The sequence below is a fragment of the Oryctolagus cuniculus genome, chromosome 6, assembly GCF_051225735.1.
Source record: "Oryctolagus cuniculus isolate XC-2025 breed Fujian yellow rabbit chromosome 6, ASM5122573v1, whole genome shotgun sequence".
Lineage (NCBI taxonomy): Eukaryota > Metazoa > Chordata > Mammalia > Lagomorpha > Leporidae > Oryctolagus > Oryctolagus cuniculus.
The window spans coordinates 80,301,099-80,320,241 of NC_142872.1; the positions used below are offsets into that span (position 1 = coordinate 80,301,099).

The following is a 19,143-nucleotide window of genomic DNA, read 5'->3' on the forward strand; positions in this document are numbered from 1 at the left end:
TTCCTATAATAAAGTGCCCTGTTTTCAGCTGTTGGTACCAGGAATGGGGTTAATTTTTTTTTTTTTTTTTTTATACATGAAGAGTTTGGTATTTGCCAGATTAGTCCAGCCACTCACTCAGTTCTCAAGGCATCCCTTTATCTTCCTACTTGGCCAAACTTAGTATGTTAACTTTATATATCCATCTTTGTTGACTCTTGGTAGCTTCAGGTATTATTTTCTTGTTCCAGGCAGGAAGTGGAAAAAGGGGGTGGCACCAGTTTGTCTATTCCTTTTAACAAGAAAGCGAAAGCTCCTCAGAACTGACCCCTTCGACTTTTGTCTTACATTGTCTTGGTTTAAACAGACCACCTGGCCCTGAGACTGATATGAGCAATTTGCAGGTGAGTGCCTGGTTTTCTGACCTCTGTGAGGAAGGCGTGAAGGGAGAAAGCTTGCGAGTGTGTCAGATTAGATGAGGAACAGTGCCTATCATATAATTAGTTTCCCCTCTTAGGATGATGGTTCTTGAAGGATGGCCTAGTGTATGTCATATTCACTGTTGTCTCTTCCAGTGGCTGGTAAATAAATATGTGGCCTCAAAATTCCTTGTGCAAGTGATCTTTAATACATGACCAATGTCTAAAGATTCTTTTTAAAAAATTATCTCATCTCTTGCTTTTATTACAGCACTACCATTTTATCCCAGGCCTATAGAACCTTAGCAAAGATTGCTTATAATGCAGTATGTTTCTTTCTAGTCTTTTCTATCTTTTAAATACATTATATTCTGCAACTAGTATATCATGTTGAATAATACTTCTGTCTTTTCCTTTTTTTTTTCTCAAAAATCTGTATTCCTGGGGGCTGCTGTGGTGGTGGGTAAAGCTACTGTCAGTGATGCTAGCATCCCTTACCTGTGCCTGCTGGAGTCCTGGCTGCTCCACTTCTGATCCAGTTCCCTGATAATGTGCCTGCGAATGCAGTGAGAGATGGTCAAAGTGCTTGGGTCCCTGCCATCGGATGAATGCCATTGCTCCTGGTTTTGCCTTGGCCCTGCCACAGCTATTATGGCCATTTTAGGGGACTCAACCAGTGGATTAAAGATCTCCCACACTGGCTCTCCTTATCTCTCTCTCTCTCTCTAATTCTGCCTTTCAAGTAAATAAATAAATCTTTTTTTAAAAAAGTCTGTTTGCAGTAAATTCCAATCTCTCAGCCTGGGATTTAACTCCTTATATTAGTTGGTCTATTACCTCCCCCACACCAGTAATTTAATTGGTAATCACTCACAAGTCCAGTTAATCCCTTGACCATCTGGCATATGCTGACTTTCCCAGTGTATGCAGGGGGATAGGCTCTCTGTGATAAAGGCAGCCGGCTTCACTGTGAAGTGAACAAGTGAACCAGTATAGGGAACACCTTCAACATACGTGATTTGTAGCCAAGCTGATCTGTTGGAAAAAGTAAGGAAAAATTACTATTTACTCTGAACTTGTGTTTAGTCCACAGCCGCATTGGTAGGAGTCCATGAAACAGAGGGTCTGATGGAGTTGAAGCAGGACTGGGCTAGCTCAGTCTTACCCGTGTGGTTTACATGACAATGCTGTCATCTCAGAGAAGTGGAACATAATCCAGGCTCCAGAAGAGTGGTTTGTCATAGGTACTTTGTCCTCAGGACAAAGGTTACAGGGTAAGGTTGAAAGGCAGGAGGTGTAGTTGTACAGGGGCTTGCTATCCAGCCCAGTAGGAGCCAAGCAGTTTCTACACCCCTAGAGTTTGGCATTGTGGACTCTCTGATGGGCTCTTGTTGTTCTAAAGCTGGGGAGGCTTAAGTCTGCACTCAGTGAGACCTCAGTGTTGGTAGTCAGACTGTACTGGGATGAGCAGGGACTGGTTCATCTTCTGGTTGCTTCATTTCTCTGCCTTTTCAAGTGTTCTGCTATTTGTTAGAAACACATTCTTTGCTGGTGTGATCATTGGAATATTTTGAAATTCATGAGAAAAATTATGATACATTTCAGTATGCTTGAAGAGAAAGAACTTAAATCATTTTTACCCTAAAACCGTATAGACATGGATAAAGTTGGTAGTTTTTCAAACAAGGTTAAGACAAATTTTTAGTTTTGATTAAGACTCCAGTCTATGATTATGTATTTATTTTCCTCTTTCATTAAGGGATGCTTAGATACAAAGAATTGAGAAATATAAACTTTTTAAGACAAAGGATTAAGAGAGGCATTGGAATTATTATGGAAGTTATTTATTAAGATGCATGTACTATGAGTTTAAATCAGAATTCAGAAATTTCCGTATTTAGGATGAATTAAAAACATGTTGAAATGTTTTGCCGGCACCGCGGCTCAATAAGCTAATCCTCCACCTAGTGGCGCCGGCACACAGGGTTCTAGTCCTGGTCGGGGTGCCGGATTCTTACCCGGTTGCCCCTCTTCCAGTCCAGCTCTCTGCTGTGGCCAGGGAGTGCAGTGGAGGATGGCCCAAGTGCTTGGGCCCTGCACCCCATGGGAGACCAGGAGAAGTACCTGGCTCCTGCCTTCGGATCAGCGCAGTGCGGCGACCGCAGCGCGTCAGCCATGGCGGCCATTGCAGGGTGAACCAACGGCAAAAGGAAGACCTTTTTCTCTCTGTCTCTCTCTCTCTCACTATCCACTCTGCCTGTCAAAAAAAAAAAAAAAAAAAAAAAAAGAAGGAAATGTTTTAAAAATATTCTTAAACAGTAAAAGAGTTCTTGATGGAAATATTTAGTGGTAAGGATCAGAACAATACTGCTTTTTGGAGGGAATATCCAAATCTTCTTTTAAAGGTAAAAAAAACTAAAGGTGTTATAAAAAATTTCAGTGTGTTTTTCTTTTTTTAAACCTTTTAATCTTTAAATAAATAATCTTTATATTTAAATAAATAATCCCTGAGAATCGTGTAATTTTATTCTAGAAAATCCATTTCCTCTAAGTAAGAAGGATACTCTAAACATTTTCAATTTACAACCTAATTTAACTATGTGGATAGAGTGGGACTTCCCAGTATTGTCCCTTTGTAGCAAATTGGAATCTTACAGCATTTAAATATTCCCCTGTATCAGTATGCTCAGAACTTACCAGGGATGGTTTGTTCAAAATTACTTTTTTCTTTGACTGCTTCCAGTAATTTATATGGAGACCTAAAGGCTGTTCATTAATTGAAAGAGAAAAATATAAACCTACATTTATTTACCTGATTACACAAAGCAGAAACTTGGCTTTATTGCTCTGCCAAGATATTTAGAAATTATTTTGTGTACTGACTTGTCTCATGAACTTTTGAGCATGGTTGTATTTTAAAAACATTTATTTACCTGAAAGCCAGAGTTAGAGAGAGAGAGAGAGAATCTTCCATCTGCTGGTTTTCTCCTACAATGGCTGCAAAGGCTAGGGCTGGGTCAGGCTGAAGCCAAGAGGATGGAACTGCATCTGTGCCTCCAATGTGGGTGGCAGAGGCTCAAGTAGTTGGGAAATCTTCAGCTGCTTTCCCAGGTGTATTTGCAGGGAGCTGGAACAGCAGTATAGCAGCCAAGACTCGAACTGGTGCTCATACTAGATGCCTATATTGCAGGCTGCAGTTTAACGCACAGGGTGACAACACCAGTCCCCTGTATCTTTCACTAATAGTGAAGTTATTCCTTTCTATGATAAAATGAAATATACTATTTTCCAGTATTTCAAGACACTGGAATACTTTTTATGAAACAGGCAATTTTTTCCTGACAATCCTTTTTTTTTTTAATTTTTTTTTTTTGCGAAACTCATTGTTTTCATTCTTTTATTTAGCAAATACTTTCAGTATCAAAAACAAGTGTTAGCCAAATAATAGGAATGATACATTGTAATTTAGTTATACTTAAAAAATTCTTGTGATATACAGAATTCTGCAGTGGTGCATTGCAAAGCAACATTTTTGTCAACAATGGACCACATATACAATAGTCTCATAAGATTATATTGCGTAGTGATGTTATAGTTATCTTAGTTTTTGCCAGCACATTCTATGATGTTCGCACAATGAAATTGCCTAAAAATGCATTTCTTAGAATGTATCCTTTGGTTAAATGATGCATGGCCATATTTTAATAAAATACTGTTTTTCCATAAGAATATAATAATCCTCAAGAGGGGTTTTATCCTTGTTCTATGCATTAATCAGAATCATTTGAATTTTAATTTAGAATACATTTAGATAAGTTTCATCTAATCAGCAACTGATGGAAATGTGAAACTACGCTGTGACTGATGGGTCCGTTTGTTATCTGTACATATCCTAAACTCTCTTGTCCATTATAGGCCTTATGTATATCACAGCTGTAAGTCTATAATTTCTAGAGTGTTTGTTTCATTGCAGGTACAATATTAACTTTCATCTGATTTACAATTCTTTGTCTTAGCTTTCCCATGACACAAATTACCTCCTCAACTTGAAGACCATTCATATCTCTTATTCTGATCTCTCTCCCAGTCTCCAATATCATCTTGATAACTGCTTTTAGAACATCACCATCAAGATGTCTTTCTATGATCTCAAACTAAGTTTATTAAAAATGTAAAGATTGGGGCTGTGTTATGGCGTAGAGGGTTAAGCTGCTGCCCCAAATAGGCAATGTTTCGAGTCCTGGCTGCTCCACTTCTGATCCAGTTCCCTGCTAATGTGCCTGGCCCAAGTCTCTGCACCCATGTGTGAGACCCAGAAAAAACTCCGGGCTCCTGACTTCAGCCTGGCCCAGCCTTGGCTGTTGCGGCCATTTGGGGAGTGAACCAGAGGATGGAAGATTCTCTCTCTGTCACTCACTCTGTCTTTCTCTCTCTCTCTGTAACTCTACCTTTCAAAAATAAAAAAAAGAAAAGAAAAAAGGCAGGGGAAGATTCATCCAACTAATTATGTGGCATTATCTTTTCTTATGTTATCTGTTTTTGTTGGTGGCGCCACAATTTGTAAAACATGAGTTACTCAAACAACCCACCAAATACACAGAGAAATGCAACTCTTGTTGTCATAGGTGAGCTTCCTACTTCATGCAACTTTTCCTGAATTTATCATCTGTGTTTATTCTTTATTTACATTATTATTTAAAGGATTTAATAAATTACCCATCTCCTTGCCTTCTACAACCAATCTATTGTTGTGTTATTTTGGGTCTACCTCTGAAATCTTTTAGGAAAAACTTCCTTCCTTTCTATTTCTTTTCTCATTACTCTAAGCCAAGCCCATATGAACTCTTGATGCAACTATTTTTAGAACCACCTCATCAAATTCTGTCGCCCAGTCTCCTCCCTCCAAATCATCTGACAGCAATGTCAGGGAAGTGCTCAATTCTGATTATGTCATTTCCCTGCTCAAAAACCTGTGCATTTCCAAGTTTTACACAATAGAATCAAAAATCCCTGAATGACATTTTTCATCCTCCACAATATAGCCTCAAGGTATATACAGGCTTCAACGTTAGAAAGAGAGCATGATTGCTAAGTGGTTAAGAGACTTCAGTAATTATTAATTGTGTATACTTTGGTAATTAGTATTCCTTTCTCAACCCCAGATTTCCTACCTGGAAAATAGGCATAAAATAGTATATACCCCTAGAGTTGTGAGGATTAAATTAAATAATTCATTCAAAGCATTAAGCATGGTAGCAATAAATACATTTTATTATTATTATTTCAGCACTGTTACATAAGTAGATAAAGAAATGTATCATTCAGTTCATTTCTACTCTCTTTATGTTTCAGAAATGGGAATCTGAGTCTGCTATAAGATGAAGTATTATGGCTCCCTCACAATCCAGTTCCCATGTATTTTTCTTAGCAACTATTTCTACAATCATCCAGAATCTAAAACAGGGCTGTCCTGATGTGCTGCACAAAATACAATGAAAATTATCATGATCACTTGCCTAATAGGATTATTCATAAAACTCAAATGGCTATCAATTGGTGAACAGATATATAAAATGTGGTATACTAGAATATTGTGTGGCACTAAAAAGAAAGGCTGTGTGGCTGGCACTGTGATCCAGTGGATTAAAGCCCTGGTTTGCAGCACTGGTGTCCCAGATGGGTGCTGGTTCTAGTCCTGGCTGCTTCACTTCCCATCCAGATCCCTGCTAATGTGCCTGGGAAAACAGTGGAATATGGCCCATGTCCTAGGACCCCTGCATCCATGTGGGAGACCCATAAGAAGACCCACTGGTTCACTCCCCAACGGCATCAACAGCCAGAGCTGGGCCAACCCAAAGCCAAAAGCCAGGAGCTTCTTCTGGGTCTCCAATACAGGTACAGCAGCACAAGCACTTGGGACATCTTCCACTGCTTTCCCAGGCCAAAAGCAGAGAGCTAGATCAGAAGAGGAGCATCTGGGACATGAACTAGTGCCCACAGGGGATGTCTGTGCTGCAGGAAGAGGCTTAACCTATAAGCAGAGAGCTGGATCAGAAGAGGAGCATCTGGGACATGAACTAGTGCCCACAGGGGATGTCTGTGCTACAGGAAGAGGCTTAACCTATCAAACCACAGCACCGGCCCCTATAATTCGATTTATATGAAATGTCTAGAATAGGATAGTCTATAAAACGTAAAGTAGATTAATTATTACTTTGGGCAGAGGATAGAAAAGAGAAATAACTACGAATGGAGACCAAGTTTATTTTTAACTTGATGAAAATGTGTGTATATAGTTCTATGTCATTTTGTCACATGTGTAACCACCACCACTATAAAGATGTAGAACAACTCAATTCCCACAAAGAATTTGCCTGGGCTTCCCTTTTATGGCCATAGCCACTGTTGTATCTCAAGCCATCCCTAACCCCTAACCTTTGATAACCACTACTATTCTCCAACTTTGGAATCCTGTAATTTCAAGAATGCTATATGACAGAATGTAAGACCATTTACATTTTAATTTATTTTTTAAGGAATACAAATTCCATAAATACAACTTTAGGAATAGAGTTATTCTTCCCACCATACCCACCCTCCCACACACACTCCCACCCCTCCTTTTACCTCTCCCCTTGCCAGTCCCATTCTCCATTAAGTCTCATTTTCAATTAACTTTGTACACAGAGGACCAACTCTGTACTAAGTAAAGATTTCAACAACTTGCACACACACACACACATACACACAAAACTGTTTGAGAACTAGTTTTACAGTTGACTCTCATAATACAACTCATTGAGGACAGAGGTCCTGCATGAGGAGTTAGTGCACAGTAACTCCTATTGTTAATTTAACAGTTAACACTCATATATGACATCAGTAATCACCCAGGGATCTTGACATGAGCTGCCTGGGCTGTGGAAGCCTTTTGAGTCTACAAACTGTTAGTATTTGGACAAGGCCATAAACAAAGCAATTCTCTCCTACCTTCAAGACAAAAGAACATCCTTCTTTGCTGGCCACTTCTCTCCGCCTGGGTCTCACTCACAGAGATCCTTCACGTAGGATATTTTTTGCCACAGTTGTCTTGGCTTTCCATGCCTGAAATGCTCTCAGACTTTTCAGCCAGACCAGGAAGCCCTAAGCGCTGATTCTGAGAGGCCATTTATTTAATATAATTATTGATGTACTGGGGCTTAAATCTACCATAATATTTTAAAATTTTGTTTTCTGCTTTTTCACTTCTCCCTATTATCTTTCAGACTTCCTGTGGAACATCTGAACTGATTTTAGAATTCCATTTTGATGTAGCTCTACTATTTTGGGCATATCTTTTTGCATGTATTTTTAGTGGTTGCTCTAGCTATTACACTACACATACACATAACTACCAGTGAATCTTACCTACCTTTAGGTCTCTTAACTCTCCTTCATTTACAGTTGTTTAAATATTTCCTTTATATATATTGAGAACAACATAAGGCAATATTACATATTTTGCTTCAACTGTCAAATACAGTTTCAAAAACTTAAGAGAAAGAAGTCTATTGTAGTCATTCATATTTTTGCTCTTTCTATTGTTATTCCTTCCTTCCTTATATTCTAAGATTCATTATTTTATCATTTTTTCCTGTTGGATAACTTCCTTTAGACATTCTTGTAAAGTAAGTTTACTGGTGACCAACTATCTTAGTTTTCCTTCATCTGAGTATGTCTTGTTTACCCATCGTTCATCAAGGATACTGTTCATGGATATAGGATTTTGATTGATAGCATTTTTTTTATTTTACCACTTGAAAAATGGTTACCATATTCTTCTGATTTCCTTGGTGTCTGATGGAAAAATCTGATGTCATTCAGATTGCTTTCGCTTTATCCCCTGTAGGTAATATGTCATTATTTCTCTATGTATGCTTTCAAAATTTGTCTTTGTTTTTAGTTTTTGAAAAAGTTCTCTTTTTCAATTTTTCTTTATTTATTTTCATTTTATTTGAAATACAGAGAGAGACACAGAGAGATCATCCATCCACTGGTTCACTCCCCAAATGCCCACAATAGCCAAGAGAGTACCATGCTGAACCTAGCAACCTGGAACTTAATCTTGGTCTCCCACCTGGGTGGCAGGGATTGAAGCACTTGAGTTATCTCATCTACAGCTGCCTGCTAGAGTGTGCATTAGCAGCCAACTTGAGTCACATGTGGAGCCGGTACTCCAACCCAGGCACCCTGATATGGGAGGCAGGCATCCCAAGTAGTATCTTAATCTCTGTCTCACATGCTGGCCTGTAGTTTTCTGATATACTGGTATGAATTTCTTTGTAATAATTATCTTTGGAGTTTCAGTTTCTAAATATGTATTTATTTTTGAAAATATGGGAAGTTTTCAAGGATTATTTCTGGAAATATTTTTTCTTTAACTTTTATTTAATAAATATAAATTTCCAAAGTACAACTTTTGGATTATAGAGGCTTTTTCCCCCCATAACCTCCCTCCCACCTGTAATCATCACATCTCCTACTCCCTCTCCCATCCCTTTCACATCAAGATTCATTTTTTTTTTCTGGTCCTAAATATTTTTGTTTTTTTTTTTTAACTTTTATTTAATGAATATAGATTTCCAAAGTACAGCTTATGGACTACATTGGCTTCCACCCGCAACCCTCCCCTTTCCCGCTGTCTCTCCCCTTCCATTCATATCACGATTCATTTACAATTTTCTATATATACAGAAGATCAGTTTAGTATACATTAAGTAAAGATTTCAACAGTTTGCACCCACATAGAAACACAAAGTGAAAAATACTGTTTGAGTACTCATTATAGCATTAAATCTCAATGTACAGCACATTAAGGACAGAGATCCTACATGAGGAATAAGTGCACAGTGACTCCTGTTGTTGACTTTACAAATTGAAGGATTCATTTTCAATTATCTTTATATATAGAAGATCAATTTAGTATATATTAAGTAAAGATTTCAACAGTTTGCACCCACACAGAAACACAAAGTGTAAAGTACTGTTTGAGTACTAGTTATACCATTAATTCACATAGTACAACACATTAAGGACAGAGATCCTACATGGGGAGTAAGTGCACAGTGACTCCTGGTGTTGATTTATGTTGATTTAACAATTGACACTCTTATTTATTTATTTATTTATTTTTGACAGGCAGAGTTAGATAGTGAGAGAGAGAGAGAGAGACAGAGAGAAAGGTCTTCCTTTCCATTGGTTCACCCCCCCCCAAATGGCTGCTACAGCCAGCGTGCTGCGCCAATCCGAAGCCAGGAGCCAGGTGCCTTCTCCTGGTCTCCCATGCGGGTGCAGGGCCCAAGCACTTGGGCCATCCTCCACTGGCCTCCCGGGCCGTGGCAGAGAGCTGGACTGGAAGAGGGGCAACCGGGACAGAATCCGGCACCCCAACCGGGACTAGAACCTGGAGTGCCGGCACCGCAGGCGGAGGATAACCTAGTAAGCCATGGCACCAGCCGACACTCTTATTTATGGTGTCAGTAATCTCCCTAGGCTCATGTCATGAGCTGCCAAGGATATGGAAACCTCTTGAGTTCGCCAACTCTGATCTTATTTAGACAAGGTCATAGTCAAAGTGGAAGTTCTCTCCTCCTTTCAGAGAAAGGTACCTCCTTCTTTGATGGCCTGTTCTGGAAATATTTTTTCGAGTCCTCCTGCTCTTCCTTTCTTCTGAGAATTTTTGTTATAGCTTCATAGTTCTCTGAGATTCTTTTCCTTTTTTAAAAAATTCTATTTTATCTGTGTTGTTCAGCTTGGTTTATTTCTGTTCTATTTTCAAGTTTGCTAATTATTTCCTGTTTTCTCTGTTATGCTGTTAAGTCCAAATATTGAGTCATTAAATTTTAGTTATTATATTTTTCATTTCTAAGATTTCTATTTGGCTCTTCTATATCTTCCATTTCTTTGCTGAAATTTTCTATTTTTTAATTTGTTTCAAGTATGCTTATAATTATTTGTTTAAACAATTTTAGCATGGCTGTCTTAAAAATCCTTGTCAGACAACTCCAACCTTTGTTTCATGTTGGTTTTGATGTTTATTGACTGCCTTTTGTCATTTGAACCGAGATTTTCCTGGTGCTTGGAACGATAAGTAATTTTTTTTATTGAATCCTAGACATTTTTGGGTACTGTGTTATGAGTCTTTGGTTCCTATTTAAATCTTATCTTTAAACTGGTTAATCTTTTTAAAAAAGATTTATTTGTATTTATTTGAAAGGCTGAGGTGGGGGGGGGGATTTTCCATCTTCTGGTTCACTCCCCAAATGGCTGCAATGGCTTGGGATGGACCAGGCCAAAGCCAGGAGCCAGGAGCCAGGAGCCAGGAGCCAGGAGCTTCTTCCTGGTCTCCCACGTGGGTGTAGGGGCCCAAACAATTGGGCCATCCTCCACTGCTTTCCCAGGCACATTAGCAGGGAGCTGGTTTGGAAGTAGAGCCAGGACCCAAATAGGCATATGAGATTCCTATGGCGGCAGCTTAACGCACTACACAGCAATGCTCGTCTCAAGTTAGTTAATCTTATGGTATAGAAATTGTATGTCGGGCCTCCTCTGACACTGTTCTGGCAGGGGAAAGGGAGCATGTCTCTTTATTGCCAGGTGTGGATGGAAGCCCAGGTGACCCACATGGCCTTAACAAGCTGAAGAGGGCCATATAATTACCACTGGGTGGAGGTGAGATTTCACTTACCCTCAGTAGCAGATGAGCCTCATTATCGTGGAATGGTGGTGCAAGTGCTAGCTTCTCTTTGGGTTAATTCGGACACTAACAGGGATGGGATGTAGTGACCTTGTCACTGCCAGATGGGGATGGAAGTCCTGGCTTCCCACTTGGACTTTACTGAAATCACCTGTTGTGAAGAAGGGAGCGGCAACACATTATAACCAGGTAAAAGTATAAGTTAAGATTTCCCAAGGCAGATGGGGCTGATGTGGGGTTTGGAATTTTTTTCCATGCTGCCTGGCTGGAGTAGCGTAGTTTTTCTGTAATTGTTTTCTAAATTCTTGCTAAATTGTCTCTGTCCTGGACCTGTGCCGAGAAAAAGCTGGCTTTTGTTGGGATGTTCTTAATTTGCCATCATTGGTGTTTCTCTGGGTTGCTAACTTCTCTAGCACTTAGTTTGGGATATGCAGGGCAAAAACAAGACCCAGAGAACAAGCTGCTGTGTCATTTACCCTAGTGATTAAGATGCCTGCATCTCACATCGGAGTACCTGGGTTTGATTCTTGGCTCCAAATCCTCAGCGATGGCTCAAGTAATTGGATTCCTTGAACCCATATGGGAGTCCTGGATTGTGTTTCCAGTTCTTGGCTTTAGCCCTGTTCCAGACCTGACTATTACAGGCATTTGGGGCAGTGAACCAGTGAATCAGAGCCCATCTGTCTCTTTCATTTTCTCTCTGTCTATAAAATAAAATAAAATAAAATAAAAATAAATGTTTGTAGAAAATGTAATTAAAATAAATTTATCTTGGGGGCAAAAATTGAAACCCATTCATAGTTTTTCATAATGTACTTTTTAATGAACTTTTTGGAAATTTTTCATATGCATGGATTTAAAAATGATTGTTTTTACTAAATAGACTTATATTTTCATCCCATTTCCAAACTTTTGGAAGCATTCTTGCATAAGTTTCAGAATTTGTTATTTAGTGAGAAAAATAAAGATGAGTGACCTCCTCCATTTGGTCTGGGCTATGAATTGTCAGCTAATCTGACCATTTTGTCATTTTGCTTTATAATGTAGGAGTATAATGACATACAAAAGGCAAGTAAGTGGTTTACCTAAGATACCTCTTCACTCAGAAAGCTATATAATTCTATCAAAAAAGCAAGAAATTAGAAAGAAAACCTGAAGTATTTCCAGCATGTGGATATATGTAATTTTTTGTTAAAAGAATCACTATGTTCCTAAAGTTGTATTTGTGAAGTGCATGAAGTTTGTATTCCTTAAATAAAAGATCTCTTTGGGAAAAAAAAGAAATGATAGCATCAAAGACATGTAGAAGAATGTTCATAGAAGTGTTAACTATAATTACTCTACACCTGAAACAATTCAAATGCCATTTAACTGATGAATGAATAAATAAAATAAAATGAATCTATTCAATGAAATATTATTTGATAATGACAGAGAAAGATACTGACACATGCTACAACATAGATGAATCTCAAAAACATTGTGTTAAATGAAAGAAGCCAGTTATAAAAGACCGCAGATTGTCTGACTTCATTTATATGAAATGTCAAAATAGGGCAATCTTTAGAGACAGAGAGTAGATTCTGGTTTGCTTAGGACTGGTTGGTGTAAGTGTGGTAGGATGAGTACAGAGTCTCTTTCTGGGGTGTTCTAAAATTGGAGTGTTCTAAATTAGATTATTGTGATCTTAGAATAACTACATTAAAATCATTGAATCAACTAGTTTAAATTGGATAATCTTATGGCATGTATATCAAGAAAGCTATTTAAAAATTAGATAATTATAGTGGGATATTCAGGAAGGAAGCATTTAAGATCTTTGCCCTTTGTTGTAATTCTAGGCAGTTATTTGTGCCTGACTAACCAAAGTTGGATGACTTCACCAAAAGAATAACATGAGATGGTTTACACAATGACCATGGTATACACAATGACTATGAAAAAAAGTTGGCTTTCATATATTTGTTCAACATGGTAAAAAAATAGAATCTAGTGAAAGGTAGATAATAAGTCTTAAATATATTTACAATTTCCAAAACGGTAGTCTGGGTATACAGTAGTCCCCTCTTGCCCACAGCTTTGCTTTCCATGTTTCTGTTACCTGTGGTTACCTATGGTCTGAAAATATTAAATGGAGAATTCCAGAAATTAACCATTCATTAGTTTTAAATGTGTACCACATTCTGAATAGTGTTATGATATCTCTTGCTGTCTCACTGTCCAGCCCAGTATGTGAATCATCTCTTCATCCAGTGTATCCATGCTACAAATGCTACCTGCCTATTAGTCACTTAGTAACTGCCTCAGTTATTGGATAAACCGTCATGGTATTGCAGTTTGTGTTCAAGTTATTTTATTTGACAATGAGTCCAAATCATAAAAGTAGTGATGCTAGCAATTTCATTGCAGTATATTTGTATATCTTTAAATTTTGTTATAGTTGTTTTTGTTAATCTCCTTGCTGATTTATAAATTAAACTTTATCATAGGTGTGTATTCATAGGTATGTATTCATAGTATATACAGGCTTCAGTAGTAGCCATGGTTTCAGGCATCCACTGGGAGATCTTTGAACATATTCTCTGTGGGAAAGAGGGGACTATTGTAGTAAAATCATTGATAATTCTCTTTTCCTTTCAAGTACATTCCATACTGCCTGCCTTCCTTCTAACTCTAAGCACAGTGGCAACAGGGACTGAGCCTGTCTGTTGTCACATGAGCAGGATCTGATCCAAGGTAGAAAACCCCTTTTTTGTTTTGTTTTGATTTGTTTTGGAGGATTGTATGTTGCTGAAGAATGAGGGAAGTCCTGTAGTTGTGGCTGGGGATACCCAGTATAAGGAGGGTTGGGTACAGGCAGTAAGCTGTGAATGATGAGTCAGAAAAGTCAGGATATATACCAGGCAATGATCCCATCCTGTTATAATGTAGCAGATCCGTGCTGCCTAGTATAGCAGGAAAGAGCAGTAATGTGGCTTGGCTGAATTGGGTGCTGGAGTTGGGTGTCATTTTACATTGGTGGCTGCTACTTTGCAGCAGGTTCTTAGTGCCACCTTCGAGTCCAATACTTCTCTTTCAGTCCCTTTTTGACTCCATGTGTGACTACTTCACAGATTCTCCTCCATCTTGATTCACAACACTTCCTCCTCTTCCTCACTAACACCTTTAGTAGATGGGTTCCCATCTTTGCTTGCTGAGACAAACAAGCACTTGGAATAGAAGGTCACCTCCACCCTTCTCTCTGCATCCCTTCCAGCTACTGAGGATGATCTTCTCTATAATCCCTGCTAAGACATACACCTCTATTGTGCGTTAGATTCCATCTCCCTGTTAGTCACGCAAGGACACAGTTCCAGGAAATTTCACCTCCCACGTGCAACGTTAAAATTTCCCCTTTGACTGAATTATTCCTATCAGCCTTCACACACACACACACACACACAGAAACATATACACATACAAAATACTATACTTGATATTAAATGGGACAAAAAAACCAAACAGATCCAAACTAGCAATATTTGTCTCCCCATGTGGACTCCAGTTCTACTCCTTCCTGTTTTCCCTTGCTCTAACTCATGTGGCTTTTACCTCCTTTGCTCCAACAAAACAGCTTCTGTTGAGTCTGCAGATAAACTGCACATTGCTAAAGCCCATGCTTAATTCTCAGTGCTCCTCTTCCTTAACATGTAGATGGCAGTGGATACAGCTTGTCATTGCCTACTTTGTGAAACACTTCCCTTGGCTTCCAGGCTACCATTATCTTTTTTCTTTCTCTCTAAAGTTTATTTTTAAAACTTAAAAATTTTAATTAGTTTTTAACAGATTCAATGTGGTTTGTAGATACAATTCTAAGAACATATTGATATTCCCTTCCTTCCTCCCTCCCCCACTTCTTACCTCCTCCCTTTCTGTCATATTTTTTTTTTTAGTTTTTGCGATATTTTAAACTTATATCACAGTAAAAAGGCTTAAAACTTTGCCAAGTGAGAGGTTTAACAAATAAAAAGCAAAAAGACCCTAGTTTAGTGGGAATATAAAAACAAGCTATAATAATAGTTGAATGGAAAAATGAATATTTCACCTATATGCAGTAATTTTCAAAGAATTTACAGAACATTAATACTATAGTAGTATAACATTATTAATCAATGGTTTTACAAAGATATAAACAAAATTTTACTAAACTATATTTGTAGCAATGCTGATACACACACATTTCTTTCTTTTTTTGTTTGTTTTTAAATTTTCACTCCCACATATAAGGGAGAACATGTAGTATTTGTCTTTCTGGGTCTTGTTTATTTCACTCAACATGATATCCTTCAGTTGATTCCATTTTGTTGCAAATGGTAGAATTTCATTCTTTTTTATAGCTGAGTAATATCCCATTGTGTATAAATATCACATTTTCTTTATTCATTCTTCTGATGATAGACATCTTGGTTGATTCCAAATTTTGGCTATTGTGAACAGTGCTGCTATGAACATTGTGGAGAAGGTATCTCTTTGGTACACTGTGTTCAAGTCTTTTGGATTTATACCTAATAGTAGCGGGATTGCTGGATCACATGGCAAGTCTGTTTCTAGTTTTTAAAGAAATCTTCACATTGTTTTCCACAGTGGCTGCACTAATTTACATTATCATCAAGAGTGTATGAGTGTTTCCTTTGTCTACATTCTTACCAGCATTTGTTATTCTCTGTGTTTTGGATTTTAGCTATTCTGAAGGGGGTGAGGTGATATCTCATTGTGGTTTTGATTTGCATTTCCCTGATGGCTAGTGATGCTGAACATTTTTTCATATATTTGTAGCCCATTTGTATTTCTATTTTTGAGAATTGCCTACTTTTCTCTTGATGCACTTTTCACCACCAACTATTTTGATGACTTCTCCCCATTTCAGTGATTTTGGCATGCCCTCGGCTCTGATCTTGGACCATTCTCTCCTTAGTTTATAATCGCTTCTTAAAAGCTCTCATCCCAACTCATTCAAGATTTAAATACCTTCAGTATCTGAATGAATCCTACATTTACACCAGTAGTTTTCACCTCTAGTATATGATTAGTTATGTAACTGTCTATTTAATGTTTCTACTTTAATGTTTGAAATGCTTTTTAAGTTGATGCTTACCATCACTTCTCACTGTCTAGATTGCTACTTCAAAGATCGTCTTCACCTGAATAACCACCAATTCCATTCTTTAAGTTGTAATGGATGAAAAACTTAGTCTTTTTGGACAACTATTTTGCTCTCATTCCCCACAGCCAATCTGTATCTAAGTCATCTGCAAATGTGGTTAGCTATATCATGCCACTGTACAGAATCTGTCCACTTACACCATCTCCAAAGCAGCTGTTTTGGTCTGAGTCATCATCTTTTTTGTATTATTACAATACTCTCCCAGTGGTCACCTGAATTTTTTTTTGACAGGCAGAGTGGACAAGGAGAGAGAGAGACAGAGAGAAAGGTCTTCCTTTTCTGTTGGTTCACCCCCAAATGGCTGCTGCGGCCAGTGCACCGCACTGATCCGAAGCCAGGAGCCAGGTGCTTCTCCTGGTCTCCCATGTGGGTGCAGGGCCCAAGCACTTGGGCCATCCTCCACTGCACTCCCAGGCCACAGCAGAGAGCTGGACTGGAAGAGGAGCAACTGGGACAAAATCCGGAGCCCCGACCAGGACTAGAACCCGGTGTGCCGGCACCACAGGCAGAGGATTAGCCTAGTGAGCCGTGGCGCCGGCCAAGTCACCTGCATTTTTTCAAGGCAGTCTAATCTAGTGTCCTGTCATTTTAACTTAAAGGACTTTTTTTAGCCTTTTTTTTTTTTTTTTTTTTGGCCAGGCAGTTCCAGCAGTAACAAAAGTTTTGATATCTAAGAATGTTTTCATTTTGCCCTCATTTTTAAAGAATAGTTTTTCTAGATATGAAAGTCGTGGTTGATGGTTTTTTTTCCTTTTTTTTCCTTTATTTTTTATTTTTTAAAGATTTTATTTATTTATTTGAGAGGTAGAGTTACAGACAGTGAGAGGGAGAGGCAGAGAGAAAGGTCTTCTGTCTGCTGGTTCACTCCCCAAATGGCCGCAGCCAGGAGCCAGGAGCTTCTTCTAGGTCTCCCAGGTCGGTGCAGGGGCCCAAGCACTTAGGCCATCTTCTACTGCTTTCCCAGGCCGTAGCAGAGAGCTGGATTGGAAGAGGAGCAGCTGGGACTAGAACTGGTGCCCACTGCACCACTGCGCTACAACACCAAGCCCCCTTTAGTACTTTAAATATATCATCTACACCTTCTGGTCTCCAAGGTTTCTGATAAGAAATTGGTTGCTAATCATACTGAGGATTCCTTGTATGTGAAGACTTGTTTCACCCTTGGTGCTTTTTAAATTTTTTAAAATATAAATTATTAATTTTATTCCTATATACTAGCAATAAAAATATTAGAAATTATAATAGTAAATAATGGCATTAACAATATCATCAAAAATAAGGCACAAAGGCAAATTTAGTAAAATATGTTAAAAGTTCATATTCTGTGAACTGTAAAATCGCAGAAGATAAAAATAAATAGAAATTTTTACTGTTACTGGATTGGAGCACCTAATATTATTAAGATGCCAAATTAATCAGTAAGTTCAATGAAATTGCTATCAAATTATCTGCAGCCTTTTAAATTTTCAGTTGCTTTTTATACTAGTCTTAAGACATAGGTCAGGGCCAGCGCTGTGGTGCAGCGGGTTAAAGCCCTGGCCTGAAGTGCTGGCAACCTATATGGGCACCAGTTCTGATCCTGGCTGCTCCTCTTCTAATCCAGCTTTCTGCTATGGCCTGGAAAAGCAGTAGAAGATGGCCCAAGTCCATGGGCCCCTGCACCTGCAAGGGAGACTCAGAAAAAGCTCCGGGCTCCTGGCTTTGGATTGGCGCAGCACCGGCCTCTGTGGCCAACTGGGGAGTGAACCAGTGGATGGAAAACCTCTCTCTCTGTTTCTATCTCTCTCTGTAACTCTGTCTTTCAAATAAAAACAATAAATCTTAAAAAAAAGACATAGGTCAAGGTCAAGTTTTTTTTTTTCCTTTGCCTGGGAGTGTCCAATTTCTTCACGACCATTTGTTGAAAATTGTGTCCTTTCTCCACCAAATTGCTTTACCACCTTTGTCAAAATTCAGTTGAGTAGACTTATATTTTTACGTGTCTATTGCATTAAATATATGTATCAGTTTGGGGAGAATTTACTTCAGTATGTTGGATTTTCCAGTCCATGAATATGGTTTGTTTCTCCATTTATTTAGATATTTAATTTCTTTTATCAGTATTGTGTGGATTTAAGTATACAAATCTTGTAAATGTTTAATCACATTTACACATAGTATTTCATGTTTTTGAGCAATGATACTTGTATCTGACCCTGTAATTTTAATTTCTGATATCATATGTTCATTGGTAGTATATAGAAATACAACTGAGTTTTGAATATTTAGCTTGTACGATTAAACTTTTTAGAACTCACTTGTTAGGCCTAGGAATTTTTTGTAGATTTTTTTGATTTTCTATGGAGATAATTATAATATCTGCAAATGGGAACAGTTTTCTATTTTTTCTTTCCAGTGCTGTGTTGAATGTGAGGGCAATAAGCGGACATCCTTCTCTGCTTTTGATGTTAGAAGGAAAAAATTCAATCATTAAACTTAACATCACCTCAAGCTATTTTATAGGGACTATTTATCAAGTGAAGGAAGATCCTCTCTCTCTTTTTTTTTGGAGAGTTTTATTGAATAGGTGTTGAATTTTTTTTTGATTTGCAATATTAGTATATTTCTTTTTTTTTTAAACCCAGAAACCTTTTATTTGAGGTATACAAACTTCATGCATTTCATAAATACAACTTTCGGAATTTAGTGATTCTTCCTACCCTACCTGCCCTCCCACCCACACTCCCACTCTTCTTCCTCTTCCCTCTCCTATTCCCATTCTTATTTTTTACTAAGATCTATTTTCAATTAACTTTATACACATAAGA

The 19,143-nt window shown here is 38.2% G+C and overlaps 1 protein-coding gene across 7 annotated transcripts in view; it reads left to right on the plus strand.

Annotated features, from left to right (window-relative positions):
* The window catches only part of RP1 (RP1 axonemal microtubule associated), a 376,321-nt gene that overhangs the window by 28,526 nt on the left and 328,652 nt on the right, over window positions 1-19,143 (plus strand). The window contains exon 1 of one of the 7 annotated variants that reach the window (XM_089335240.1): window positions 10,751-11,322. The exons of the other annotated variants lie outside the window; for them this stretch is intronic. The gene's annotated coding sequence lies outside the window, so the exon portion shown is untranslated. Of the gene's footprint in view, window positions 1-10,750; window positions 11,323-19,143 lie in introns of those variants that run through there. 7 annotated transcript variants of the gene reach the window in all.